The sequence below is a fragment of the Acomys russatus genome, chromosome 29 (genome assembly GCF_903995435.1).
Source record: "Acomys russatus chromosome 29, mAcoRus1.1, whole genome shotgun sequence".
NCBI lineage: Eukaryota > Metazoa > Chordata > Mammalia > Rodentia > Muridae > Acomys > Acomys russatus.
In genome coordinates, this window is record NC_067165.1 from 12,010,529 (window position 1) to 12,017,610 (window position 7,082).

Genomic DNA, 7,082 nt, shown 5'->3' on the forward strand with positions numbered 1-7,082 from the left:
GTAAAAGATGCAGGCTGAGAGAAGGAGAATCTTACAAGATGCTGAAGAGAGGCAAAGAACGATTCCGATCTTTCCCCTAATCTTCCTCTTTCCAGAGCGCGCGTTAACAGCCTCCAGGCAGCATCAATGGAACCTCCCGCCACTCGGCCGCCACTTTCCCCTATTGGCTGCGTTCGGCGAACTTGGCGCTCGATGCTTCTGCCTGAAGGAATGGGCGGGCCTACGTCTGCGCCCGCTAAAGGTCTTGGATTTCCGCCTAAAGGCGCAGCCGACCACTAGGAGGCGTGGCTTAGCCCGGTGGCAGCGACTGGCAAGGTGGGAGGACTGTGCTTCTTCTTGGCTCCTGCATTTGACCCAAGCAGGTGAACCAAATGGATGGTTTGCGCCAAAGTGGCCTGCTCCGGAGTCGCTACCTGGACTAAATTAGGAAAGGCGGCACATTTCTGGGAATTTGGTTTGGAGTCTTAGAGTCCTAAGTATCTTTACTTTTTGGGTTTTGGGGTTTTTTGTGGTTTTTTTTTGGGGGGGGGGGGGTTTTGTTTTGTTTTTTCAAGACAGGGTTTCTCTGTGTAGCCCAGGCTGGCCTTGAACTCACAGCAATCCACCTGCCTCTCGAGTGCTGGGATTAAAGGCGTGCGCCACCAAGCCCTGCTCTAATCTTTCCTATGACAGAGCTAGAGCAGGAATCGGAGCTGGAGACAGGCAAGACTAGTGGCCAGCCGAAAGATGAGCGGAGGAGTTGGTGCTGCACAGCCGATTGGTCTGAGATGTCTTGAAATAGAGCTACTTTTCCTGGGGCGGAGCAGTGATTTTCGAATCAGGCATTCTCTCAAAACTAATTTCCCATTAAGTGATGTGATAATACCTCCCCTAAGGGCTCTTTCTCAGTCTCCAATTAAAATAAGCAAAATAGGGGACTGCCTTTAATCCTAGTATTCACTAGGCAGAGGCAAGCCTTATAGTGAATCCCAGGACAGGGAGCGTTCTGTAGAGACCCTGTCTCTAAATAAATAAATAAATAAATAAATAAATAAATAGGCAGCGTGTCAAAGAATTTAACTATATCCCATGCTTTACCTAAGGGCTCAGTAATCACAACAGAGTACCCATGACATTTACCACTACTTGCTTAAAATAATTTGGTTTGGTTTGGTTTTTTGAAACAGGGTTTCTCTGTGTAGCTTTGGCTGTCCTGGACTCCTTTTGTAGACCAGGTCAGCCTCAAATTCAAAAAGATCTGCCTGCCTCTGCCTCCCTTGTATTGGAATTTAAAGGTCTGCACCACCACTCCCGGACCACTCAAAATAACTTAGCTATTAAAATCCATTTAATGTCCTCAGTTATAAGCTAGATTTATTGTCCCCATTTTGTTGTGTCGTTTTGTGTCCGTTTTGGGGGGGGGGGAGTAAGAATATACGCAGTGGTAGAGCATTTGATTTGTGAGGCCCTTATGATCAAACTCTATCCCTGCTGAGGTTTGTTGTTGTTTGAGACAAGGTCTTGCTGTGTAACCTAGTTAGCCTTAAACTTAGGATCCTCTGTCAGCTGCCTGCCTGACAGGAATGAGGGTATACTAAAGAGTTACTTATGTAAGAGAAATATAGGAGGGCTGGAGAGATGGCTCAGAGATTAAGAGCACTGGCTGATCTTCCAAAGGTCCTGAGTTTAATTCCCAGCAACCACATGGTGGCTCACACCCATCTATAATGAGATCTGGTGCCCTCTTCTGGTGTGCAGGTGCACATGCAGGCAAGAACAATGTATACATAATCAATAAATAAATCTTTTAAAAAAGAGAGAGAGAAATATAGGAGATGGGGAAATAGAAGGACCCAGAGTGTCCTAGAAACCTACAAGAAGAACATCGTGATGGGTAAATGGGGGCCCAGGGGGGTCTGCTCAAACTGTTGTACTAACCAAGGACAATACAATAGTAAACATCAAACCCCTACTCTGATCTACCCAATGGACAGGACATTCTCCACAGTTATGTGGAGAGCGGGGACTGACTCTGACATGAACTCTGGTGCTCCATATTTGACCACCTCCCCATGGTGGGGAGGCCTGATGGCACTCAAAGAAAGAATAAGCAGGCTACCAAGATGAGACTTGATAGCCTATGACCATATAGTGGGGGAGGAGGTCCCCCTCAATCATAGACCTAAGTGAGGGGAATAGGGTGAAAGCGAGAGGGAGGGAGGAATGGGAGGATACAAGTGATGGGATAGCAATTGAGTTGTAATCTGAATAAATTAATAAAATTAAAATTAAATTTTTAAAAAGGGGGAAAAAAGAGTTATTTATGTCCTTTCCTTGGCTTTTAGACTGTGGAGTTAACTTCATTGCCATAAATATGCAGCCATCCTGCGCTACATAGTCAGAACTTGTGTAGTGAGAATTTGGGAATGTATGGTTTCTTTAAAAAGCACAGAAATATTATAAGGATATGTTTTCGTTTAATCCCAGGTATGGGGATAAGGGCTGCTGCTCCCGGCTTCTATTGGCAGCAGCTGATTGACTTGCCTCATGCTCTAGCAGAGGCATTGTTTTACCAGCTGCGGGTAGTTTCTGCAATTGTATCACGGTTAGAATTCTGGAAATTTTTTAGAGGGTCTATAAATGCTAGGGCTCCAGAGGCGGGGTTGGTGGTTGATAATCATTCAGGGGGCTGGAAAGGTGGCTTGATTTGGCATGAGCCCTTGTTTCTCTTGCAGAGGACTCAGGAATTAGTTCACGGGCAATCCCACAAGCCTGCCTTCAGGGTCCTAGCAGCTTCTTAGGTCATCGCTTGCTACCACCAACAGGTGCACCAGGTGTGTGCCAGATAAAAAGGTCCTGCCCGCCTCTCTCTCTCTCCCTCTCCCCCTCCCTCTCTCTCCCTCTCCCTCCCCCTCTTTCCCCTCCCCCATCCCCCTCTCCCCCCCTCCCCTCATTTCCCACACACTCTATCTCTTCCCAGCCTTCTCCCTTTGCTACAATAAACCTCCTTCATATCAGATCTGTTGCGTGGTGTGTAATTCCTCAGGGGTACATCTTGTGCCCCCACTGCCCCATTATACAACGTCAGATTCAGTTCCCAGCATCCACGTGGGGGCACAACAGGCAGGCACCCAAGCAAAATATTCAATACTCTAAAAAACTATATCTTCAAAATGTTATAATCTATACTCTCCTCAGAAACACCTCACAGATGGTGACAGGCACTCTGCTGGGACGTTGTCTCTAAAGCCCAACCTAGCAGGCTTGATGCACACATAGACATACATGTATACAGGCAAAACACATAAAATAAATTTTACAAATAATAAACTCCTTAGTCTCTGGTAACCTGCCTGGTGTCTCTTTGTGTCCCATCCTCTCTTTCCCCAATTCCCCGCCACATTCAGAACCTCTTTCCACTGTGTGGTCCCGAGGAATCAAACTTGGGCGTAGTTAGCAGCAAGTCCCTTTACCTGCCTGCTATCTTGTCGTTTTGTTTTGGCTGGCTGGCTGGCTGGCTGGTTAGTTGGTTGGTTGGTTGGTTGGTTGGTTGTTGCTGCTACTGTTGCTTCTCTGTGTGGTCCTATCCATTCTAGAACCCACTCTATATATTAGGCTGACCTCAAACTCAGCCTGTGGCTGCCTTCTGAGTACTGGGATTAAAGGCATGCACTTCCACTGTCCAACTTTGTTTCTGTTTTTCTTTCTTTTGTATGTGTGTGTGTGGGGGGGGGTGTTTGTTTTCTTTTCTTTTATTTTTCCCTGCGGCACAAATGTTTATTGGTAGAGGGGGCATTGGTCCTTCTTGGCAGCTGCCTTCCTCATGGCTGCCGGCAGGTTGCTAAGCTCCTCCTGCTTCCTCTTGGTCCGGATGTGCACACTCACCCTCTTCTCAATGAACTTGAGTGCACGTTTGTCCCTGGACACCTTGCCCAGCTCCATGGCGCCTGCTCATAGGACTCGAAGCTGCACCTCCCCCTCATCACGTCTTGCCGGAACCTGGTGTACTTGGTGAGGCGCCTGCCTCGGCATGGTGACATTCTTCACCTTGTGGTCCTTGTAGAGGGCCTCAGCCAAGGGGTAGCGTAGGGCCATGGCTCCTGATCTCTGATGGCGGCCGCAAGAGGAAGCGTTTGTTTCTCATTTTGGGTTGTTGGTTTTTTGTGATTTTTGTTTGGTTGGTTTTTGGGGTTTGTTTGTTTGTTCGTTCGTTCGTTTTAGACAGGGTTTCTCTGTGTAGCCTTGGCTGTACAAGACTCGCTTTGTAGACCAGGCTGGCCTGGAACTCACAGCGAGCGATCCACCCGCCTCTGACTCCCAAGTGCTGGGATTAAAGGTGTGCGCCACCATTCTCAGCCCTCTTTGTTTTTTTTTCAATGTTCTTGTGTGTGTACATATATATATATATATATATGTAGGTGTCTAGGCATGTGTGTACAGGTGTCAAGAAGACAGAGGACAAGGTGGGTATTGTTTGTTCATCATGTGCTGCTCCCCTTGTGTTTTGTTTTTTGGTTTTTTGATCCCCTTGTGTTTTGAGATAGGGTCTCTCATTGGCCTGGAACTCACCAAGTATGCTAGTCAGACTGGCCTACAAGCCTCAGAGGCTTGCTTGTTTCACCCTCCCTTAGCGCTAGCCACCACACCTCACTTTTTTATGTGGATTCTAAAGATTAAGCCTATGTTCTCCTGGGCAGGTGTGATGGTTCAGTGGTTAAAGGCCGCTTGACTAGCTGAGTTCTATCCCCAGGACCCCATGGTGGACAGAGAGAACCAACTCCTGCGCAGTGTTCTCTGGCCTACTCCCATGCATTATTGCAAGTTCACCCCTACCCCTGATAAATAAACAATAAACTAAAGGCTTAAGGAAAAGCAGTTGATTGGTAGGTGTATAATATTCATTACTCTGTTTTCTCTACTTTTTTGTTTGTTTTGTTATTGCTTTGTGAAGGAGAGATACACTTGTTTTTTAGGATCCCAAGTGTGGGATAGGAATGGTCTCGTGAGAGAACAGGTGATGTTAATCCACTAGAAGACCAACCACCTCGTGCAGGAGCTTGATTGTTGCCAGCTGAAAAGATCCCGTGACCAGACTCTGGGAGGAGATATATGAATAAGCCCAGAACTGGAGGTGGGGCGTTTTCGAAACTTGGGATAGATTTAGCTGTTCATCACTGCACTTGGAGACGCTCCTAGAGAGAACCGCTCAAGGGAAGGCTTCGGGGCTCCGGCTCCTGCTGAGGTAATGGGTTCTGGTTACTCTAGGTTCCAGCAGAAGAAATCCTGCTGATTGTGCCAGGAGAATTGTTCCTCAGAACTGATATCCTTAAGGTTTTGTTATTGTGTCCATTAATCCTCATTTCCTACTGTTTTGGTTAGTCAGGTTATAAGTGATGTATGCTCGGTCACAAAGTTGCTAATAAAATTGAGCATACAGCTTTGTTTTTTTTTGGTTTGGTTTGGTTTGGTTTGGTTTTTTTGAGACAAGGTTTCTCTGTGTAGCCTTAGCTGTCCTGGAACTCACTTTGTAAACCAGCTAGGATTCAAGGTGTGCGCCACCACACCCAGCCAAAATTTTTTAAATTATGTGGGCATGTGCATGTAAGTGTATGTGAGTGCATGCATCTGATACCCTGGAGATGAAGATACAAGTGATTATGAGCTGCTGGATGTGCTAAGACCCAAACATGGGACCTCTGGAAGAGCATCAAGTGCTCTTAACCACTGAGCCATCTCTCCAGCTCCCCCGTGTTTTATATTTCATATATTTAAAACAAAACAAAAACTGCAAAGATATTACATTTTGATTGAAAGACATTACATTTACAATAACTATAGATCCACACCTGTAAGTTTAAAAGAGAATAAAACAAAACAAAATTATGAAACAGCATTACTCTATAAAAATGATATGGAAAACTAGGCATGCTGGTATACACATGGAATCCTAGTCTGAGAAGTCTGAGGCAGGAGGATCCTTGAATGTCAAGCTAACCTGGGCTACAAGTAAGACCTTGTTTGGGTTTTATTTGTTTCTGTAAGGTATAGTGCTTTCGACGTACAATCCCAGTACTTGGAAGATGGAAGCAAGAAGATCAGGAGTTCAAGGTCAGCCTCAGCTACATAGTGAGCTGAAGGCCAGTTTGGGCTATATAAGACTTTGCCTCAAGAAAATAAAGGGGTAGGAGGAGGAATGAAAGACACTTAAGCATTTGTCTTACCATTCTGGTATGAACTTTATTGCAGAGTAAGTAAATGGTCCTCTGAGGCGTGAAGTTTTTCTGTATGGAATTAGACTAATGAAAATGTACTGGTAGTGTCAATAAATCATAGCTTTGTAATCCCAAATGAAGTCAAAGGATCATTAGTGAATGGTAAGACACCTTGGTGGAAAGTTTATAGGTATCACGGTCTGAAATTAGAAGGAGTGTGAGGCCTGACATGTACAGGGAAGGAGAACTGTGTGCTCAGCCGGGCACAGTGGCGCACACCTTTAATCTCAGCACTTGGGAGGCAGAGGCAGGCGGATCGCTGTGAGTTCGAGGCCAGCCTGGTCTACAAAGTGAGTCCAGGACAGCCAAGGCTACACAGAGAAACCCTGTCTCAAAAACAAACAAACAAACAAACAAACAAAAATCTATGCTCTGTGGAATAAGTGAAAAATAAGTCTCACATTGTGTTGTCACTGAAATATGAGAATAATTCATTATAGAAGTTAGTTTACTATCAAAGTATACCATTTATATACATTAAAACATGTAAAAGTACAGGCTCATATATACACACATATACCTATATACATACACACATGCCCAAATACATACATAAATATATTTAAAGATACATTTCCAAACATATATTGACAAGTTTGAGTGTATACCTATGTCCAAGAGAAGACTGAAACTACGGACCAGGAACTAAAAGAGAGACATGGGTCTAGTATCCGTGATAATTAACCACTAAGGAATAAAAACCATTTAAAAGGGAGTCTGTGCTTGCCAGGGAGAACCCGGGTTAGTCTGCTGGGAATGTAATTACCTCTGCCTGGAGAAGCAGGCTCACATAGTGGTCCTGAAGAGAAGCAGCTGTCAAGGGCCCTGCCT